General features: G+C 38.1%; 1 protein-coding gene across 3 annotated transcripts in view; it reads right to left on the reverse strand.

Annotated features, from left to right (window-relative positions):
* Positions 1 to 24,259, reverse strand: part of peak1 (pseudopodium-enriched atypical kinase 1) — a 108,210-nt gene that overhangs the window by 56,468 nt on the left and 27,483 nt on the right. The gene's annotated exons all lie outside the window — the stretch shown is intronic.

Below are 24,259 nucleotides of genomic sequence, written 5' to 3' on the forward strand. Positions count from 1 at the left end.
TTCGCTGACTCACTCTCATTAACACTGACTGCAGAGAGGCTGGGCGAACACTTTACAGTGGAAACACTGAAACCCAGGACATAAGCATGAAGATTGTGAATTTAAAAATAATACTTAACTGAAATCAGGATTAAGAATCCGTCCATTCATCAATCACACACATACCAAATGACCACACTCACTAAGTTAGACAATGCTTGCAGATATTGTTTGGAGGTTTACTCTATGGGGTATCTACAAAACTTAATGAAAAGTGTCAACTTCCAACTTTGCTGTCTTGCTGAATATCATTTCAGCAGTACTGTATAATCAAATGGGCATAACACACCCCTTCTGTTAAAAAAATATCACAAAACAACACTAAACTCAAAGAACAAAAGTGCTGTTTGTCTATTCTTTTTTGACCATCATCCACCACTAAATTTAAGGGAATGCAATGCAAGCCTGTCTTAAAATGTAAGAGCTGTGTTTTTCTTAAATATGGTGTGTTGGATATAAGTCTGTGGTTGAAAACAAAGACACACAGGAAGCTTTTACACAACAACAGGGCTCAGTGGAAGACCAAAGACAAATCATCACTTAAAATCCTGACCTTAATGGCAGAGTCGATGCCACACAGACAAGGAAATTGCCACTATCAGATGAGACTTGCACTTTAATAAACAGCTCAGTCATATTGACTGCTTTATGAATATGCATATACAGTCCAGGCAATAGTAGTTATGCTAGGTCCTCTATATCATCTTATCATTGTATCTTGTCATTTCTGCTTTACCTTGTCCTTGTCTCCATAACAACCATCTACAAACTACTCTGCATTTTCAGTGACAGCCTGGGTTTCTGCTGGAGATGAGAGGGGTTCCACAGTGACAACTACCACTATGACTCTTTAATTTAATTGACAGATAAGAAAGACAGGTGAGCTAGAGTGGGAAAATAAGAAAACTGTAGCCTACTTATGGCAAACTCATTATGCCTCTTTCTGTTTTACTTAACAATCTTAACAATTCCAGATTAGTCCTCTTTGAAAAGGACAGGAGAATTAGTGCAGATAAATGTGTATTTTATAAATAAAAACTCTTGGAGATGAATTTCTTTTAGGCTTTAGAACCTATTAAACTGATGAAGCTGCCCTTCTGAAAATAACGAATGATTTTCTGTCACATATCAGTGCAGCATTTGGTACAGAAGTAACTTAAGGCAAGTTTATTTGTGTAGCATGTTTCAACAACAAGGCAATTCAAAGTGCTTTACATAAAACATAAAAGGTAGCAAGACAAAATGTAAAAGCAATATAAGACAATTCGAAAAAGCATTTAGACAAAAAATGAAAAGAGTTAAATAGTTTACAGTAGACTATTCTATGCTTCTTGGTCAACACTGCCTGCGCAGCACTGGCACAGCTCTCGAATGGTTCAAGGTAGGACTTTTAGCATGGGTCAAGTAACTGCAGGTTTACTGTCCAAAAACCTGTCTAAAAAGATCTCAAAACTGGCACCGTGGTTGGTCAACCAACAATCCATTAGTGTTACTTCACACTTTTTCTGAAACCCGCGAACCAGTAAACAGCGTAACTATGTCTAACCAATTCTTCCACATGCATGCTTCTACGGTATGTGTTAATGTTCTTCAAGGAGTCTGGCTACTCGATGCTTTTTAAAACCTATGCCATCAACACTGAGGCTATGCTACTTACACATCATGACTAATCATAATTCATCATGTCCTCAGACAAAGATTTGGCACATTGTCTATACTTAAAACTGCATTTTGGCACTTTTTCATCACAAAAAACCTGTGGGGTATTCCGCAAGCTTAACATTAAGATTCTGTTAGTGTGCTAAAGAAAGCTAAGGGAGGTTTCACTTAGGGAGGTTATTTGGAGAGCTTTATGCCAAAAAAAGATGCTCTCCATTTGAGTTTAGTTCCAAGAAGAGACCCTAGCAGTATAAAAAACTAATTACGGTAGAGAACATTGTAAAACAAAAGTAACATTAAGAAGAAGTGCTTCATCCATGGTTGTGAAAGGTTTGTCACACAAATATCACAGAACTACAAAGAAAGACCAGTATTTTCAAATGTATGTACTTTTAAGTGTTTTCAATAAGAGAAATTTTTATGTGGCTGGCCATGGCAGCCAAGTTAGGATAGAAATCCAAATTCATCCACATTAGTGTGTACAAAGTTTGACTTCAAAAAATAGCAATTTTATCGGCTAAGATTATGATTAAGATTACAACTATGGTTGTGTGGTTCAAAATTCTGAGTTTTGAACATTGTTTTTGTAAACTATATAGACAAAAATGTCATGTTTGAATGCAATCACCAGAAATGAAACTCAAATTTTACATATATGTATTGTCAGTTGTTACAAATGACTTAAAATGCAAGTAAGAAAAAGAAAGATTGTATATTCTATGTATTACCTACAATATTTTAAGTCATGAAAAGAGAATAATTGTCTAAAGAATCTTGATAGAACGTTTTTCATTTGTAAGTCAGGCTCTTGTAAAACATGGGAATCATCGATCATACATGTATTTTGATTATTTTTTAACTTTGGTTTAGTTAAAATGAAGACTGCTTTTAAGTGGCAACTGCAGTTTCTCCATTTGTCTCCAGAGTTGGCAGAGGAAGCTTCCAAATTGTTTTTTACCCAGTCGATTCACTTTGTCATAGCCTGCCCTCAGTTCTCCCATGTGGGGGAAATGGGAATAAGGAAAGGTATGGAACCATGCCAATCAACACCTTAGCTTGAAAGTATGGCTGGAGGATAGTTTGCAGTAAAACATTTCAATACTAGAAAAAACATACAGAGAAAAATGCACCAAGGTAAAAGGGCAAACAGGTTACATGAGGCCATACCCAATGATTCAGGTAGTGGTCTCTCCTATACTTAATAGTGTTTTTGACGTCACCTGAAGTAAAGTCTAGGTATGTCAAAGTAATCAAAATAACCCTTCAGAGACCACTCTTCCTCTGGCCTAAGCTTGCTACATCTGCAAATCTCTTTTATTTTTAAAATCATAACCCCGTAATTCACCTGACAGTCAAGTGAATGATTTCAGGTTGAATCACTCTTGATGCAAATCTACTGCTCAGTGAAATATATATGCATAGGTTGAAATTAGGGGAAATTGACTCAGAACTACAACCCTGCACTGAAAATAAACACTGGCCTAAAAGTATTAGCCACCACATAGATGTGTGTGTATTGTGTCTTCCGGCTTAGAACTGATTAGAAAGTAATGGGTTGGTAGACAGGTGGAATTATCCAAAATACATACAACAAGTTGTATTAACTTGACTGTACTCCAAGCACTGCCGAGAATGTACTTTTTTCCCCATCACATTTCAGCAAATGAGAAATGAATTATCAAATCAATCACTCCCCATCTTAATCTTAATTTGCATTTCTCCCTCTTTCACTCTCAGGTTCCATTATGACAGTCAGGTAAAATCCTCTAAAATATCCTTTTATTATAGTTGGACCTCATATGCAGACTCCATATCCACTCTCTGCATTTTCAGCACAGTCTTTTACAGAGTGGAGTCAGGTTGCAAAAAAACTGTCCCTGTAAGCAGATAAAAACTTCTTTTTTAAACATTTTTTAAGCTGAGAAAGCTGCTCCAATTCACATTCAATATTCACAAAGAGAAGAAGCAGCACATGGCTGATACAATGATGTATAAAAGAATAGCACTGAACAGGACTACAAAACATAAACATCATCCTTGTATTGAAAAGGTTAAGTTAAATGACCAGAATCACAGACACAAGCATTTTTGAGGAATGTCACACTGTCTTGGCATTGACAATGAATTAAGAAAGCTGCAGTTACTCCGATGTAAAAAGAGCTTTCATTAACATCTAAGACAGTCTGTCTGAGGCCACATATCCTGCTTAATAAGAGGGTGTCCCATCAGTGCTTAAAGTCCCCTCTCCTAACACTTGACACTCAAGACAGGGGATGATAATAATGATACATAGACTGGCTTGTGACTCCCTCTCCTCAGCTTCTCCCGAACTTCACTTCATCTAATCGGTCCCTATGCACAACCTTTTCTCTGTGGATCTCTTAAGTCCTGTGTGATCATCCTGTCCATCTGTGTGTCTGAGCCTGTCAGTATGCTAGCATGCCTCTGCCATACTGAGCAGACAGCAACAGTTGCTGGACCCTTGAAGAGCAGGAAGAGGAGGGAGGTGAGGAGTAAACCAAAAGAAAAATGTAGCTAACTACTTACAAAAGCACTGGCGTGTATCCGATCAGTGGCCAAGAAGACGAATAGGGGGAGAGAGCCACATGACCAACGTAGTCGAGATGAAGCCGGTGCATGAATGAGAGACAGAGAGGGAGGGAGGAAGAGCTTGAGCGCTATGCAAGGAGGGAGGGAGGGAACAAGTACAAGAGTGGCTGATGATGTTGGAGCCAAAACATAACAGAACAGAGACAGAGGAAAGGAGAATGACAGGAAAAATAGCTAGGACAAGAAAAGGATGGTGAGAATCTAATCAACTTCGCTTCTCATATTTAAAGAGGGGGTGAAAGAAACAGAAAAAAACCTGAGGGGGAAATTAAGATGAGTAAGTGGATGACTGACTGAGGAGAGATAGACTTGGACTGTCCACTCTCTTTAGCAGTAGTAATTCATGTTCAGTCCCCTGGTATGACCAGCTCCTACAGAAGTCAGAACTACAAGGCCCATTAAGAACTCCTCAAATTGTTCCGAGAGAAGATGAAAAGAGGTAGAAATTAGAGAATGAGGTTGACCTGAATCCTCCCAATAGGACTGGATTCCCAAAGAGACCTATCAGTTTCATGATGCCAAACCTTACATTTTGGAGGCAGAGCCAGAGTGGAGCTGCTGTCAACCTCCGTAGATATGGATCTGAGCACAGGCAACCTAAAGTACAAATTTAGTTTGTAGAGTGAGCAAGTCTAGACAAAGAAATTGATCTCTGCTTCCTAAACAACTACAACTAAAGATACAAGGCATGAACCAGTGAAGCAAATCAGCAGTCAGAGGGGCAGCATTTTCATTTTTCTGGCAATCTGCTAAATAACAATGTTCGAACATGTGTTATCCTCCTTGGGCCTGTAATTACACCTCATGTATCTATAACTAGATAAAATGTCTTAACAGGGCTCTTCAATGGAATATAAAAAAAGACTACAATTACCGCCTCACGGTTGTATGCCTCCACCAACCACTCAAGTTTACATCCAGGTATTAAGTGTATTTTGTCATAATTTCCGTATGAATTCTTGAGTTATGGTCAAAAATGTATTTCTTGAGGTCACAGTGACCTTGACCTTTTACCAATACATTGTAATTAGGTAATCATTGAGGCCAAGTGTACGTTTGTGCCAGATGTAATGAAATTTCTTCCAGCGTTCATGATGTATCCCATTCACAACAATGGGACATATGTGAGGTCACAGTGACCTCACGCCACAGTGACTACCAACATCTATTCAGTTCATCCTTGAGTCCAAGTGAACGTTTGTACCTAATTCGAAGAAATTTCCTTAAGGCGTTCCTGAGATATCACGTTCACGAGATATCTCACTGGTTTATGCTCAAAGCTCAGAGGTTGAGGTACAACTATGTCTAAGGTTTCAAAAACTGTTAAAATGTTGCTGAAATATGATTTTAAAAAGAAAGGTTCAGTACAGCAAAGAAATCTGAACAGTATTTCAAACAGTATAAGTCACATTTTTCACACTATAAAAATGTTATTTTACATTTAAACTCTGATAATGGATCTGAATAGGCCTTGTTCACAGCAGATGTTCTTACTCATCATAGCAGGACAAGCACAGGTGAAACTAATTTCGTTAACAATGGCTCAGTTCCACTGAGCGTCTAATTAATCCATGCCAATGTGCCAGAGTGCTTTTACTGTTATCAATTACTATATATAATACTATAAGCAAGATTACTTTTTCATTTCCTTCTTTTACGGTTTCAAAATATTAAAGAGGAAAAGGGCCCGAAACAAAAGTTTGGCACCCTGCATGGTCAGTACTTAGTAACACCACTCTTCCTTGCAAAAAGCTTCTAGTTTCTTGAGATCCTTGGGCTATCTTGCATACACTGCTCTTTTTAAGTCTATCCACAGATTATTCGATGATGTATAGGTCAGGGGACTGTGATAGCCATGGCAAAGCCACCTTTTTTCAATCTAAACTTGTACAAAACAAAAATAATATACTAATCTTGCTTAAAATGTTGACAAAAATGTTTAATCTTTAACTTTATGTTTTTTGGATATCAGTTCATCTTCTACTCACTTAACTATTCAAAGTAACAGAAATTTTGAATAGGGGTGCCCAAACTTTTTCACGCCACAGTTGCTAATGTGTTTTATCGAGGTCTCCTTTCCCCCACAGAGATTTAAAAAAAAAAAAAAAAAAACTTTCAGTGGTTCAACACACTATTTGGTATGGTGCATTTGGTTATTCAAAGTCAGAATTGAACTTATTTCTCCGCAAAGCTGTAGCCTTAAGTACATTTGCATAATCGGCCTTGTCCATTTTTTTCCTTGTCCGAGTTCATGACCCACTTGCTGTATGCATGTCTTTAATACATCTTTTTATTAGAAACTTCATTTCTAGGTCAAGAAAAAGTAATTATCAATTCAATTTCTCTGATTCAAGTGGAGAAGAATGACAACTCAGTGGAATGTATGCATTCAGTCTACAAGCTATAATTACACAAACTGTCTAACAAATTGGCAGAAAGCGAAGACAAAAAGAGATTTTTTCCCCCTTGTTTTCACAGAAAGGGAAACATGCCAAATGGTATAGCATCTTCTTAATAATCTAGTACTGATGAAAAGCATCCATGTTTATCACTTCCCATCGTGAATTTCCACAAAAGATACAGTACTTTCGAAGGATATAGGTGAATCTTTTAGACTTCAAGAAAATAAAACGATCACAACCGATTAAGCTGATTCTGCTACTAATTACGGGCCTCAGGCATCTCTTTTCTCAGATGTTTGAGTTACATCTACTGTATGTCAAGGCAGACAGTAGAATTCACTGTACCATTCCCTGCAAACTGAAACATCTTCAAGAGCATGCAATGTCTTCAGTATGGTCATCCACTTGTGTGCAGCTCATGAGCCTGTCTAAAACAGCCCAAACTAAACAACATCACAGTTTCCATATCTATTACGCCTAGTTTCCAGTGCTGCCTCCATAGATTATCACTCTTGCTAGACTTACAAGTCATTTGTTAAAATTAGGTGGGTGCTATGGGTCACAATTCGAAAAATTAAAACAAATCTGAGGCATTCTGGCTGAAGGCTTCTCAGCTTTTATATGGCGTTTCTATGGATGAGGTCAGAGACAGCAGATGACTACCAGTGTTTTCTAGTGTTTAATCTCGGTAGCACAGCAGTACTAAATTAGCTTAAAGAGGCCATTTCCTTTTGACCACAAAGCTACTATACATGCAGATGTCAGTGCAGTTGGCAGATTATGTGGTTAGGTCTATGTGACCCCATCATCTGTGCTGACATCTGGACCATATGTCTTCTACACTGAGGGGCCAGGGTCTAGTTTCAGAATAAAAAGAGGGTACTGGGAGTGGAATTAGTCCAAGGACCCACAAGGGCATTGGTTATAAAGAGAGGCAAGGGCTGGTAGTTCATCAAATAGCAAGAGTGCAGCATTAACTGTGGGCATTTTTTAGAGGGGTTACCTTGTGCATGAGATTTAAGGTATCAATGAAATATGCACTTTATAGCATGTACTTTATAATGTCATGAATAATCCATAAAAATAGGAAATGATTCCAAAAATTGATACAGAGAAAATAGGAGGAAACCAAGGAAAACTCTACTATGCCATTTCTTAGACCCTTAGTTTCCGAAGGATGATATATGGAGGGATTGTGTGAAGAACTGGGAAAAGGAAGAATGTGGATACAGCAAGGGACGAGAAGCCAGTTGGATAAAAGTAAAGCAAGGGGGATAGGATGAAGTCAAGGCACTGGGTTGCCAGTAATTAGCCATAAGAATGTCTTTTTGAAAAACAGCCAGTTTATACAAGCAGGAGTTTCCTGGGAGATGGATTAAAATAACAGAGAGCCTTTGTAGCCTATGTGGTTGCTGATGCTCCACTATCTCAGGGATCAGATTAAGCAGAACTCCATGAAAATATTACTGCTCTGATCACTCCACGTGACCATGGGACACAGTGATATTATATTTTGCTCAACAATGAACTCTATACTCTTGATACAAAAACACATGGATTATAGTACCCTGCAGATAGACGACTTAAAGATGTTGGATAATGCTACTTGTAATAGAAAAATCTGCTCATTGTCAAACATGCAAGGTGAAATAGCTATACCTTTTATTCAAAAGGGACCTGAAAGGCTCTTACTATAATGGTTCTTAACAGGAACTGTATATAGGGGTTACTGAATATCAGCTATTTACTGTCTATTTCACAGATTTTATAGAACTCAAAAAAACAAAATGGTAAGATGCTGGAAATCCTCAAATGATGTTCCCATTTCAATGGGACAGGTTTGCCTGTGAGTTCTGAATCTTCAGTGACTTTTAAATCCCATGAGTCAACTGTTACAAACTGTCTGTGATCACACTTAATGTCAGATGACTTCCAAGAAAAATGCCTGTGGTTAGACACCATTATGTATGGCCAACCTGCCATTACGGTTTCCCACCTTTGATCTTTCAATGTGAGTTACGTGTTTGTATGTGAGGCACTACTTGCATAAATATCACTGTCATGTGTGAATTCACAAACACAAAATCCACTGAATCACCACCAAAAGCTGTTTTTCCATCACTGCCCTCACACATATGTTGACTCATCTCCCGCTTTGTCATCCACATCCATTCCTCTGTTTATCTGGGATTGACACAATCCCCCACTCCCATTTTTATTTTCCCAACTTGGAGTGACAGGGACTATAACAGGATCATACATTCCTCTGTCCATCATTATCAGCTGCCCTACCTGCAGGTGGGAGCACTCAGGCAATCGCAGCCTTGTCACTATAATGACTTCCTTTTACATGTAGTTTCTGCAGCAATAAAGTGAGTGAAGGATGTGAGTCTTGACCCATTCTTCTTTGGCAATGGTGATTTACCTATAACCCCAATAAATCAATTTTCTTATCAAGCTCTGGGATAAGTCTATTTTAACAACATTACTAAAGTAGAGACAGGAGTAGGCTATCGATCAGTGATTTCAGTGACTCATGACTCACTCAGGGAGTGAACTGGGTTTATACTTGATGTAAGGGGTTGATAGCTTTCCCGCCATAGAGTGTAGCTATTTTGGTAATGTCTCTCTAAAGCTATGCTGTAAGCCCTTGACACATAACTACAAATCCCCCTTGATAGTAAGTAAGAAATGAGGAATGGAAGTTCATAATCACTCCTATTTATTTTTGGCATTTTCATACATACAAGAGTCATGATTTGATTGGATTTGTGGATCCGGTCATGTATCCCAGGGTCTGCTGAAAATTCACAAGTTCCACGAAACAATGTGGGATGAGATGCTATTACAGATGACGACATCCTACTGCATTACAGTACTGTCAATCAACACCGGAGTGGTGGTTTAGAGAGATGTGGGTTACTGTCTTGAGTGGAGAAAAACAGCTTTGAATGTCTGGGTATGAGTGATAGTAAAGCTCTTCGTTAAACTGTACATATTTTTTCAAGAAATTCCTGCATCAAACAATTAGCTTCCTGACCCTCGTTGGAAACAGGGAGACCTTTTAGCATACTGATCATGACTCCAGCAGGCATGATATAACAAGAGGCCAGTATGAGCTCTAGTATCCATAGAGAAATGGAAAAATGTCATAGAAATCTTTCTCCAACCCCAGTGGAGAGAAAAGGACAAGGAAGCAGTTGAGCTCCTTGGCTCGGTTTCGCCCCTAGCCTCTGCTTTCCTTTTTCGACCTTGCCAGCAGACCAGCAGGGATGTCGATTTCAGTTCTGTTCTGAGTCCATTCAGAGCCACTCTAGATAAGGAGCCAGTTCAGGAGGGAAATGTTTTCCAACAGCAAAGCATGGCAGGGAAGAGATAAGGCAAGGCCACTTGCATCAAAAAGACATCAGGAATAGAGGAAAATAAATGGTGTGGACGGAGACACTGAATGATGCATTTTAATATCAATAACACCCCATTTTTTTTAAACGTTTTGTCAAAAACTGGGAGAAATAGGTCTCAAATTCAAGTATTTCTTTATCTAAGGCAGGAATATTGCCCTTTCGCATATACTGGCAATTTCAGATTAAGCCTTGAGTCTCTGCTTTTTCATATTTAGTGGAAATGTCCGGGAAGGACAGCACAGGGCTGTTGAAACTCCCACACCACAAAATGTTCCAAGTTTTACTCTCCCCTTGTCTTTCAATGCCACTTTCAGTGCAGAGCATTCTGCTGCTTTTTCAATATGCCCTCCTTCTTCAGCTGCATAGCAAATAATTATTAACAGGATCAAAGCATATGAAAGGGCTTCTGCGACAGTGGGGTTGAGCTTGGGGAGCCAACTGACTGAAAGCGATAGTGGCTAAGCACTGATTTGTTTTTTCCCTCTGTATGCCGCACTGGAGTATCTGAGCGTTGCAATTAATAATGGTGGAAATGGGACGCTGTCTAAATTATTCTAAGGAAAATCATTTCTGCTGGTGCTTTTATGAAATCAGAGTTATTTTATAGATTTTGGCATTTGCAACTACTATATCCTTTGAAGAAGTTGACGTCTCCCCGTTCAAGAAGAATCACTTAGCCATTTCACATACATTGAACCAGTAAAAACTGAAATATAATTTTAGTAAAGCACCCTGGCTTATTTGGTAATGTGCACCAACAGCTGAGTTGGACCGTGTTTGACAAGTGTATGTGGACGCTTTAAGACAGTTAATAAATGGGATGTTCACTGGTGCTTATTTCCTGTAAGTCATAAGCATGTTGTGCTCGAAGCCTAGGGTCTTGGAATCAAGCTAAAAGGTTGGGTTGATGCAAAACCACCGTCCAGGGCCCACATACTGTACATCAGCATGACAAACTGACATGATGCAGTTCACTCAGTGGATGGCTCGCTTGTAAAACCAAGGGGAAAATGATGAAATGCTGTCCGGGAAATGCTGTCCAGACGATGATTCAATCACAGACTGCGCCTTTATTCGCTTGTCAAGTAGGCCAAAACAGTATTTATGAAGTGTTTCAGAGATGTATTTGAACAATGTTGCATTCCTAAAGGGGATGGCAAAAACCTTGAAAAAAGGTTTTTATTGCTATTGAATGGTTATTACTTTTAAAGCAAAAGCAATGTCCTGCACTATATTTCAACCTACAGTCTGCCCCCCCCTCCCCATCTACAATACGTAAAACAGGTCACAGAGAAGGCCCCCACATTAATGTGTACACACTGTGTTTTATTTATTTATTTTTTTTGGAAGAAAGATGGGTGCTGCACCATCTTTTTAGATCAGCTTTTTTTCCGCCATGTGGTTGCTTTCCATACGTTTTTATGTAAAAAAGGGGGAGGTAGCTGAGAAAAACATGAACAGCATGTAAACGCCCTTACCCCCTGACATTTAACAAGTAAAATTATGAGATTTCAGCACCCCACCACACATAACCATTGCTGGTTTTTTCCTTTAATGCAGCCTTTTTTTTTTTTTGCTATTAGTGCCATACCGAATACTCTTGTAGGATACCATGCAGAAACAAACACCTCGCTGTTTGACTTTTTGGCACCAGAAACTAAACGGCTTACTGTTTTTCCCCATTTCGCAGAGCTGAGCCCATCTCCATTTATTTTTGACAGTTTTATCAATCTCCAATACATCCGAACCTCCCTACAGCAAAACTACGTCTGTGCTGGTTATCGTGAATCACCTGGTAGCACAATTCCTAAATCCTGCAACACCAGAACCAATCCTGACCTCCCTGGGGCCGTAAGCAAAATTCTGCTAAGGGGCCCACCTACCTGACCCATGAGTCATGTAAACCATTTCAAATATATATAATACAATTTAAATTGTGGCTAGACTGAATACTCGATGGTTATAATTTATTGAGAGATGTGCATCCATATTGCCCAGTCTGGCCAGCTAATCAAGATAAATTAAATATTTAATCAATAGTCTATGTCAATCCATAGCTTTACACCTCGTGTTACTCCAGAGTTGTAACTAAACCACTGAGAGACTAGATAATCATTATCTTGTTTTAAAATGATGTGCTCCTATGGGGACTGCCATCACGACCATATATTGTCTGGACTAGTTCCCAAAGAGGTTGCTGCTGGAAAGCAGTTTCATTTCATGCATGCGCATATGTATGAACACATGTTCATGCCGGATGCAGTTATCTTTTCCGATCGGCAGTTTATAAACACTGTTTCTCGTTGGTGTTTATCAAATGTAATAAATAGTTGTATTTCACTCTAACTTTTGTCAGGCACAAAAAAGCAAGCAATCAATTTAATGTTACTGTTATTTGCTGACATCAAACTTGGAGAGGAGAGAACACAAGTTTACCTGATTGCTGTTCACACAGCTGTTCACTCTCTTGGTGTTTTTTTTTCCCTTTCATGAACAGAAGGATAGTTCCTCTCAAGGAAGTTGTAAACACTGACACCCGCTTTGACATAAGGGGGAGGCGGGGCCCTTGAGTAATTTGCAGGGTCCTGCGCAACTTGCATAGTGAGCGTATTGGGCGGATTGGCTCTGCGTAACACCCCCCTCCATTAGCTTTTTTCCCCTTCGGATCTACACTGATCTCATACATGGCCTCTCTGGAATCCAACCGATGGAAATCCTTGCCTACAAACACACCCTGATATTTTCGTAAATTTCGGGAAGGTCTGAAATAACAATTAGTATCATTATCTAAATATAAATTGACATGTTATTATCAATGTTCTTTATTCTACTTAACCAGACATCTACCACAACATTGCTCAGCTTGCCCAAACACAGACTGTTAAGGTTAGTTCAGAGGGAAAGTAAACCAAAAAAATTGAAATGTCACAAATGCAAACAAAGTCAATAAAAATATGTAAATAAAACTGAGGGGAAAATGTGTCCAGCTGAGGTCAGGCTGACCCAAAGCTTCGAAGCTTCTACCGCTGCCATGGTAATCAACGTCCAAATCAGTAAACGAATGCTACATTTTTTTTTTGTTTTTTTTTTAAATGATTATGTATGAATTACCACAAAATTCCCAAATAGCCCATAAAATAAGAGAGAGTAATCCAACATTATTCTTTATGCATCAACAGGAATTATTATTAGTTATTCTCAGACAAGGACATTTAATCTTACTGATAGTTTTGTCCGTCACAGCTCTCATGTTACCAGGACTGACAGTCGGACAGTGTCATGTGACCATGTGACAGGCTTACAAGTTACAAATACACTAGCAAGATGTCAAGAAAGGCAAGCGTCTAGAATGACGTCCAAATTTGCGAAGATGATCCCCAAAAAAATCAAGTGCCAGATATGCCAAAGAAAACTGGCATATCACAAATGTACAGCGAGTTTGGCAAATCACCTGAGAACTGTAAGTAATAGCTTAGCTGACTTACAACTGCTAAAATGTTCTTTTTCTATTATGGCTGAAGTTAGTGCGATCTGCATGACAACAAAGTATAAGGTTAAAGTCCTTTTTGTCCTTGTCTCTCTCTGTCAACAGTTGTTATTGTTGTCTTTGTTGAGAAGCTAAATTTTACGGACGCTACAGCTTTGTGATAGTGCAAGTTGGAGTCATGTTTGTTGTTAAAAGGTGTTCTCACCAATAACTACTAACTAAACTGTCCTTGACTATAGGAATATCAGGTTGAGTGTTATCAAAACTTTCAGTTTCATTCAATTCATATCTTGTATACAGAATTATCCGCTGATGAGATTCATATGGGGGAGTGTCATTCATTTTTCCTCTCCTGAACTATAGATATTATATTACAGTATATCACATTACAAGTATGTCACCGCTATATATAATTTACAAGGTAATTTAACAGAAGCCACTGTGCTTTTGCTTCTCAAGAGCACAGCGATGATTTAAAATGAATATTTCACATGGCCATTTGATCCTATTAAATAGTAACAAAGACAAAAATGACAAAGACAAAAATCCCTCCCACTTTAAGGGCAAAGGCAGGCATTAAAGAGCAATGACTACAGATCAGCCTTGACACATTTCACTGAGCCAGAGAAAGGCATCATGTCATAAAATATTCAAGAGAGAGGGATATTTGATAGTCTAACCCGAGCAGAGCACGCAAAGTGGTGAGAGTGATGAAATGGTGAAACATCAATCTGTGACTGTAAAATACTGTCACAGTCACAGTTTAAGTACGCACACATGTGGAAAGGCTCAAAAAACCATTATCTAACAGGGCAACCATGTAGGGCTGCTCTATGAGAAAATGAGGGGGCTCCAAGGGGTGCAAGTTCAAAGACATCAAGGGAGAGGAGGGACAGTTTGAGTAGTTTATATTCAATATTATGCATAGTGTGCACCCAGTCTTTACTCTCCCTCATGTGGTCTCATTACCAACAGTTTCAGCTACCGTATGCATTTGAATAAGGTAAAATTAAACAGTTTGAGAGAGGGACCGCTGCAAACAAATGTAATCAAAAACAAAAGCGTGTTCTTAATTCAAAATTGCTTGGAACGCCTTCCATATAACTGAAGATGGGCAGTAAAATATCCAACAAAATAGAGAGGTTTTCTTAAGTATATAACCGTTATGAGTTGAATGGATTCTATAAAGTAATGTAAAAAGAAATTAGAACTTTGTATAGATGATACGAATGTAATGACATTAATCTTGGTACTACATGACACTGGAAGACTCAGAGTTATGGAAAGCAAGACTTTCAGTGTTTGTGCTCTATGTATGTTCCAATGTATGTGCATACAGTGTATGTGCACTACATTCTTCAATGTGTGTGTATTATGTTTTCGTCTATATTGTAATTTGGCTCAGAATTTCTTTCTTTGTCTTTATGTCAAATTTAATAAATCAGAAAAAAATAAAAGTATCACTGTTGTCTAATGATGAAATGTCCCTGAGCTTTAGCTCTGCTAGTTTTTCTGTCATCTTCTATATGCATATGCATTTAAGGAGATTTTACAAAGAACACAAGGATATATGGCTGCATGCAAAACAAGTGCATAGCCACAATAATGGGAGAGAATTAAACAATGGTAACCTTAGGAACCACTGTGGTATGCACAATGTCTGCCTGCCTCATTTGGCCACAGGATCGGCACTGATTAAATTAACAAGTCTACCACACCTGTAGCCTGTCAACAAAAGTAATACTTCAGAGTTAAAACAGCTGAGCCTCATTAGTGGTTCTGAAAGGATACTGTATCTATACTCTAATAAATTTTGGGTAAAGGCAAATCTGTTATTATAATTTAGTGCTTGCCACCCTCCTGCCTTCATTGACACCTCCCCTGTCTTGTTGTTACCCCATCAAGCATATAAAACTAAGCATACCACTAGAGGTGGGAGCAGAGAGTCTGTGATTTTCCATAACAAACAAAAAATGCCTACTGACCCTCCTGCAAGCATAAATAATATATTGTATATTGGATATTAACGAGATATACAGCTTTATATTAAAATAAATGAGTAAAGCTTCATAGAGCATCTGGGTAGTTTTTTATCCACTGTGTCAGTGGGCAACTTGATAGAGAGTGATGTTTTTCACCCACATATGATTGTATTTCACTTTCCAATGTACTGCATGACCACAAATTTTGTTCGTAATTGAAATTCTGAAGACATTCTGTCTGGACAGGAACCTGTGAAGTGTCAGTGAGCCAACTCTGAAAAAAGCAACAATTCACCTCAAAAAAAAAAAAAAAAAATCAGTGCAGGATTTCATGAACTTGTTTACTTATGTCTGTTGATTCTATTCCAATTCAAAGAAATTAGATATTACAGTAACTAAACAACATGATACAAAAAAACAAAAAAGTTGTCTTGGTTCTTGCGTACAGATCCAGATTTGTTCTGTAAACTGTTGGAGGTTTTGTGAGGGCTGGCACTTGCCAGCAATGTATCATTTTCAGACCAGTGTATGTTGATATTTCATACATCACAATACGTCTCTTTACACCTTCTTCCATCACAAAAATATATCAAATATCAGCATCAAATATCAGTGTTACTATCTTTTAAACATGCATTCTATTGAACCAACAAACAAAAATATTTTACACATAAACAGACTAGTATAATTCCATTTCTCATATTCAACCTAATACCATACCATCACCTGCCCCCACAAGTCAAAGGACATTAAGTTTGATCTTTTCCACTTGCAGCTAATATGTCTGTTTCTAAATACCATATTCGGATTTTGCTATATCCTAATAAGAAATGTTGTAACATGTCAAGAGTAAGAATAGTTGATGACACTAGGCACATTAAAGAAAAATTTCATGTACTTCATAATATAAAGTAAATTATGTACATAAAACTATATTCACAATTTGCATGTCTTTAGATTATGGGGGGAAACCAACATTTTTGAAACAAACACTGAACTGCCTGTTTATGTTAAAGTATAAGGCAGCAAATGTTGGTTAGTTCATAGAATCTCCTGCATTTTGTTAATTGGCAAGTGAGGTTTATTTATTTATTACAAGAAAAAAGTAATATTAAGTGACTCCTCAATTATAAGACATTTACTAAACGAATGTCCATCTTAACAAAAAAAAACTGAATATTGTTGAGTCACATATTATAATCCCTTTGTCAATAAATCCTCATTTATATGGTTCATTTCAGTTAAATACAATACAGGAAAAACATATATTCAGCTAATGACGTATTCACATGACACTATTATTAGTATCAGCCTTGACTAAGATTTTATGAATTACAGGATTGCAGTTTTGAGTAGATGACAGGGGGTGAACAGATGTAAAAATGACATCAACACAGAAGGTGACTCATTATTTGGAATAATAAAGGCTTTAACAGCTGTGCTATCATTATACCCATGTTAAACAATTCAGCGGGTAAAAATAAGCCACTAGTAACTCGCTGTCACCTAAAAACGCAAGCAGGGTTGCCTGTGCTTCTTGATAAACCTGAGGACGTGTATTTACAGAGCTACTTGAAACAACAGACTACAAACATGTGCCATTTGATAGACATTCTATCCACGTATACTTGCTTTGAGAGTTGCCGTTATTCCAAACTTCTTACCTATGCATCACGTCCTCATGTTCAAAATATAACAACTGTCATTATCTGAAAACAAAAACGTTCTGATTTGCTCCGAGTCCTGCAGGATTTCCTAGTTTTGCACACTAGCTGAGCACTCTGTTCCTCTGCAAGTAGCAAACATTTCAAAGAAATCTCTGGTTCTGCATTCACTGGAAATGAATACTCTCCCCCGAACAACTTTCATGACATGGGCACATTTTAGAGAGAAATGAATACCTTAAGCAGAGACAATGGGTTCCTATAAACAACAATTGGGAGAGGTGAACAGACGAAGAGTGGGGGATGAGAGGAAAGAGAGAAGAGGGTCATGATTGTTAGGTACAAAATAATGCCCTCTGCAAAGCCTACTCATGTTGGCCTCCTGCTCCGGGCTGATTGCAGCAGGTCTCTGAGGGCCTATCTTAAGACTAAATATGTGATAAGAACTTGTGAAGGACCCTCTGAGAAAGACAGAGACACACAGCAAGAGAGGGAGACAAAAAGGGCGGAAAAAAAGAGACAGAAGTAGAGATGCAATGACATGGGGGAATACAAAGAGGAGGGAAGGAAAAGGAAAAACTTAATGTATGGTATTAAAAAAGACAATAAAAACAATTTCCAGGTCTGTAAACAAGTGTGATGAATAGGTGACATTTATGAAATGAAACTGCTGTGTGGGGACAATTTTTACAGTTTTAACAAGTAACTAAAGCGTTTTTGCTTCACTCTGGCGTGATAAAGAAGGAAAATAATACTTGATGTTCATTGGAGCTGTGGGTACCTTTCAATAGGTCACAAAAGTGTAAACAGGGGCATAACCCCTGCCAACTCATCCATTACATAGAGCAGATATATACTGAATAGTCTCTGCTGGATTCGAGGATGGCTGGCAGTGAATTTCCATCTCATTTCAGTGCAATTCAAAGGCTGTCACACAACGTCATTTGATGTGCGTCAATTCATGAACATACAGGACACACCACACAAGGTACAGTACCTAAGCTGTGCTGATCTGGGGATGTTGTTGGAAAATGTTGGAAAATTGCTGCTTTTTGGGAGACCTGTGTGTCAATGTACATCAGTGTGCCATTGGTGTGTGTGTGAGAAACCAACAGGTGTGGGTGTTTTGACTCATCTCTAATTCCCCGGTATCTACAAGTTTCATGCAGGTGTTATATTTTTTAGTTCAAAAAGCAAATTTCACCAAAAAAAAAAAAAAACAAGCTTGCAGGTCTAATCTTAAAGCTAAAGACATATATTTCTGAATAATCCATGTTATCAACATGAATTCTGGGTAGGACGTAAAATACCTGGTTCTGCCTTTGACATTCAAATTGTAATGCATAGTTATTCCATATGCGGGATAGAGAAATACAGGTAATGACAAAAAATAAATAAATAAATAAATAAAAAATGGTGAGACTGCATGTCACAGTCATTATGTCACTTTGTGAATACTCATTAAAAATTCACATCGATGTCTTCAAGCAGAGTACTTCAACCCTTATGATGAGTGCTATAGATGTGATGACTGAGTCTTCACAAAGCACAGCAAGAAATCAAAATCCATCAGCGCTGCTCCCAATGCATAGAAATGAAGTCATTAGTGCAGTGAGTGAAGGCAATCCCTGCTGTGTTTTACAGCCTCGTGTCACTTATTTCTATTAATAGGATGTTAGTCCAAATTAGCTCTTTGAAGTGTAATTCGTAATATTCTCTGGGTACCAAATAATGAGAGAAGTCACTGTTAGCTACACTGAAAGCACCATGAAGGCAGGATCATGCATTTGAGCAGCACTGCACATACAATCTAATAGGGCAGTGTGGAAAATGAAACAGGTTTTTGGATAATAGGGCTTTTTAAAGATGAGTTTACAAAGGAAGTTGCTACCAGATATTTTTACATATTATATGTGTTTGCTTCAGGTCTGTCAAGAAGTAAGACAATCTAGCTAGGAAAGGCATAAACAAATGCTGCACTTTGCAGTGTCCTCTCATTAATTTAAATGAAAAAAGTATTACCGCTAATTATATGCGGATGAGAAACTTACATTTTCACAGTAAAATCCTATCTACTGCTTTATGGAAAGATGATTTTTAACGCTCATTAATTCCAGAACAGCACTGAAAAAAAAAATCTCATTCAACAACAGTGTCTGCATCATATTGTTCAGGCTTGCTATTATTGTGTGCATACTCCCCGTATAAATCCGACGCATTTCAAACTGTTACCACAACTTCAGACACAGTGCAAGTTCTGTTTTGGGAAAGCCTCTGTAGACACTGCTTTGCTGTGGCCTTATGTGGTGCACTCAGATGCTTGCACATGTAGTCTGCCGAGAAATATTTCAACCCTACCAGCCTTGCATTCCGTCAACAGCTGAGTTTGTGAGACATATGCGGAAACAGCACACCACAAGACTGCCAGAACCATGGATCAGGCGATGAAGGCTTTAAGAAGCTCTGTCACGTTACAACCTGACAGGGTTGGGGGATTCATAACAATGTAGCTCTGGACTTCTGTGAATTTTACCTTTTGAAATATCACGATGAGCTTACACCACTGCAGTTTGTCTTTTGACATGAGACCAACATTATTTGGAATGTGAAACTGGCCCTTTTTAATACAGGGAATACACTAGACTATCTGTGTGATTTAAGGGCTCATCAGGTTTTAATATCTACGTAGGTGAGTTTCAGGCATACAAACTAAGTGATAAGAACTGACACAATATTTGCAACAATCAAAGTTAAGGAAAACAAGGCAAAACACTGTTACCAAGTCATCTTAGCAAGCCATGTAAAATGCAGTATCATTATCCACTGATTTAATGTACAATGTCGATGAAGAAACAAAGCTGCTCTTGCAAACTACAGCACAAAACTGCAACTAACGATTCTTGAACTTATTTTACTTCCATGAGCAGAAGAACAACATTTAAATAGCCAAATACAGTTGTCTGCATTTTGAGGACAGGATGAATCAGATCAAAATGATTGGTGATATGTTTACTGCATTTTCTGCAATTTATCTAAAAAATTATCCACACTGTCAAGCTGGTAAATAAGAGGAAACATTAAATTCTTTGCTTCTAGAAATTCTTTAAGTTTCTATACTTAAGGACTGAATGCACATCGGATGGCCCTCACACCCGTTCAATCATCCATGACATCCCTAAAACAAAATAGCATTACCATATTTGATGATTGTAGTTTTCCTTTGTCTTTTCTTTGCTACACCCTAATTCTATCTTCTTCTTGACAAGTTTAATTTAGACCGTCCAGGCAGCAGCGGGTGGAGAAACAGAGGTGTGTATGGGGTGCTGGGAAGGTCCTTCATCAGTCCACAACTCATAATGGATGACCAGGATTGCAAAAGGGGGGCGTACTAAAATTTGTATTGAGCTGTGTGAAGGGGAAGATACAAACAAGATCTCCAAGACTCAGTAAATGGGACAACAGTGAGAGCTACAGTCATGTTTTATATTATGGCTATTAAAATCAGATGTGGATGGTTTTGATATAACTTTATATTGGCCATTCCCCATAAAGTAGACTCTAGTATAGAACATAAACAAGTGTAATTAGAATTTATGAGGCAAAAGAATTTTTGTGATGATGCGTCATGAATGCGATCACTCTTCTTGTTCCAATAATTTTTATCAGCTCTGTTTAGAGTGGTCATCAATCTGCATTGGATACAGTGCTTAATCTGGGATTCACCTTATTTTCCACTAAGTTACTTTTTCACCTTGATGGGATAGTAAATGAGATATTATATTTCTTGTCAATTTTTTAACCCTGTCCCACATTTCTCTCCTAGAATTGGTTCCACTTTTTCCTCCCTCTCCCTGCCAAGCTTTCTAAAATCTAATTTCATTTTGGTCATTTGGCATCTGACGACAGGTTTGGCTCTGTGGGCCTTCTGGCAAGAGGTAACACACGGTGTTTCCAAACAAAAGGGACAGGCAATCAATCCATGGACAGAAAGTTATTACCTTGTGATACTGGAAGGAAACAATCACAACTTTAGCTCTTATGAGACGCAACAGAGGAGCTTACATACCATTTTTACATATCAGTCATCACTCCCCTAAAAACAAAAGAATTCTCTGGGGTTAGCTTTCTCTCAAGGTTCCATTTGGATATGTCCTTATGTGCTGCAGCCTTTTTCATTGTAGTCACAAGCTTACGCAAGTTAAAAATACATTTTATATTCATTTAAATGATTTAGTCTGCCTCTGGCCATTCACTTAACTATGCCAATTAACTGGGGCCTGCTGTCATGACCCGCAGCTATGATCATCAGCATTGACAGCTATCTTTGTGGAAAATATGAATAAGCTGCAAACTAATGACTCTCTGTAAGCTTTTGAATTTAAGGATTTTTATTTGCTGTATCCACTGTCATGATAGACACTTTCTGCTCTTTTCTTACTTTACGCCTAAGTTTGCGTCTCAACCCAAATGATCACTTGTTATGTTGCAAATGCTGGGGGAAAAAAATGTTTAATTTTTATGCTGACTGCGCTATGATGAGGTAAACTGAGACATATTTGGCAGCAGAGAACATTCTTTGGAGTGACAACTGTGATTATAATATCTTGCACCCAGAGCTTTAAACTCTAATGAGCCTGATTTTATAAGGTTATCCCCACGGAACAAGTACTGAACCGAAGAAGGTATACTTTTCCTCCAAAAATTCCCCTGGGTAATCACTTTGTCTTAATCATCTCATTCCTTCCCAGTGACAAACACACAGTCAGTGTTAACATCTTGATGATATCACCAGTTTAAGTCCTCATCTGGTTTCTGCCTTTTTCAGAGACATACTCATTTTTCAAAACCGTCCATCTTTATCAGAAACATAACCGGTCATGTCATGATTGCTTGGACTAAATATGAAATATGATTGATGAATACAACTTGCCTGATGTGATATTTCTTTGGCAGTTCTTTCAGCCAGGCTAATCAGGTACTGTGTTCTATTAGTTTAATTTACGCCTCACCTCGCTGACATTCCCAACTAATGCATTGCGGTAAATGAAATTAATATTCTAAATAGCTCCTCAGTAACTTCAGCATTGGTAATGCATACAAAACTGATATTTAAAGTAAAATATAACACCACTAACTAATTGCTTGGGAACCTAGCAAGAACTTAGCTGCTTGCTAAATTCACAAGCAACACTTCAACCTGAAACAGCATGAAAATCCACAAAAAGAGTAGAAAAAGGTTACGTCCACTGTGCCAGTCTTTGTTACTCACATATGTTGTCCTTTATTATCTTGATGATTACAATAAGGTAATCTATAAACTATATCTTCACGAAAAGAAATCTGATGTTACAATAGCACTGAGGAAGCTAAAAACAAAGGGTCAGCAGATTTTAGGTTAGGTTCACGCTTGAAGTTCTACAGCTACTACTACTACTACTACTACTACTACTACAACAACTATTATGGGGTAATAAATAACAAGTCATTAAATGTATACATATGTATTTTTCTGTTACATTTTGTCTTAAAAACTTAGAAAAGCAATGTTTCGGTCTGAGTGTAAGGCCTGGTGTTGCCTTAGACATAAAAGAATATCCCAGTCTGTTCGGATCAGTACTCGGTATTGGATGATACCCAAAGCCCAGTATCAGTATCAGTATCGGGACTGAAAAAGCCAGATTGGTGCATCCCTAGCATTTAGGTTGACTTTAGGTAGAATCAGTCTAATTCAAGTCTTTCAAATCCCAGGGCTGACTCTGAAACGGGCCATTTTAGAGTGCAAATGATCAATAACAGAGCGAGAGTGAGAGGTGAGGGCCAAGGAGTGGCCTCTCATAGATCGAGGGTACCCAATGTGCTGTACACCAGAAATGAAAGATTACCTATTAGTTCAGAGGCTCCATTCTTATATTCATCAATAATGCATGCTAACTAAACGAGTAGTTTGCATTATTTGCCGTAAAGGAAATATGTATGTATAGGAAGTGCAAGGTCAATATTAAGAATATACCCTACTGTGTAGTTTCAGTCGTTCTGTCCCTTATGAAAGCCAGAAAGCAGTTTGAGATAAGCTACAAATAAACTGAAGAAGTAAGAAGAAAAATATAGATTTTTCTTTAACATAAGAGTTTTTAGTGTGTATGTGAGCTTAAAAATGGCATTTCTGTGACATGTAACGGGTAAAGAGAAACATGAATAATGTTAAATCCTGACAGATGTCAGAGGTTTGGTACAGAGGAAGGTATTCACTCCACCCTTCAAGTTTCAGAGAACTGGCATGTAAACACAGCTGAAAAAACACGCAATAGAGTGTGGGATGAACAGGGTCTGGTCTGGTGTAGAGGAGTCACAACTAGGCAAGATTACATATAGAGCAAAAAAACTCAACCCTCCAAAGTCGAATGTGATGACAATGGTTAGTAGTTACACTGGTCTGAACCAGTATTTTCATATGTTAAAGGCTTAATAAAAGTGTGACAGAGGGATTATACAGTAACTCTGAAGTCGGTGGAGACAGGAGGCAGTTTTAACTTCAACCTACCCATCCCTCTTTATGAAAATCAATGCGAGTTCTGTTCTGGGGAGCAATGTTTACATGATATCATACACAAATTTTTACAGAGCCCCTAGCCCCTGAAAATCTCCTTTCAGTAAAACAAGATTATACACATTCAGCAATCGCATTCAACTGGATAGCTCCTGGGTTGTCAATAAACCCGGTGCGCCGTAATATGTGTTATAATGTGATTCTAATAGCAGCTAAATCCCTTCAAAATTGATAGGATGATAAATCCCTTGCAGGCAATGTTCTGTCACTTCCTTATCTGACCTTGCACATCACCTCCAATACTGAGTGACATCAATCATGTATTAGTTTCTAGGTGCATTCCTGTGGACACACAACTCCCGTGGTAAAAGTAAGACTCTGCCAATCTATCTGCTCATCAACTTTAAAAAATAGCTTGAAGAAATACTTTGAAAAGTGCACATTGCAAACTGTTGATGGCAAGGC

The sequence above is a fragment of the Xiphias gladius genome, chromosome 8 (assembly GCF_016859285.1).
Source record: "Xiphias gladius isolate SHS-SW01 ecotype Sanya breed wild chromosome 8, ASM1685928v1, whole genome shotgun sequence".
Classification (NCBI taxonomy): domain Eukaryota; kingdom Metazoa; phylum Chordata; class Actinopteri; order Istiophoriformes; family Xiphiidae; genus Xiphias; species Xiphias gladius.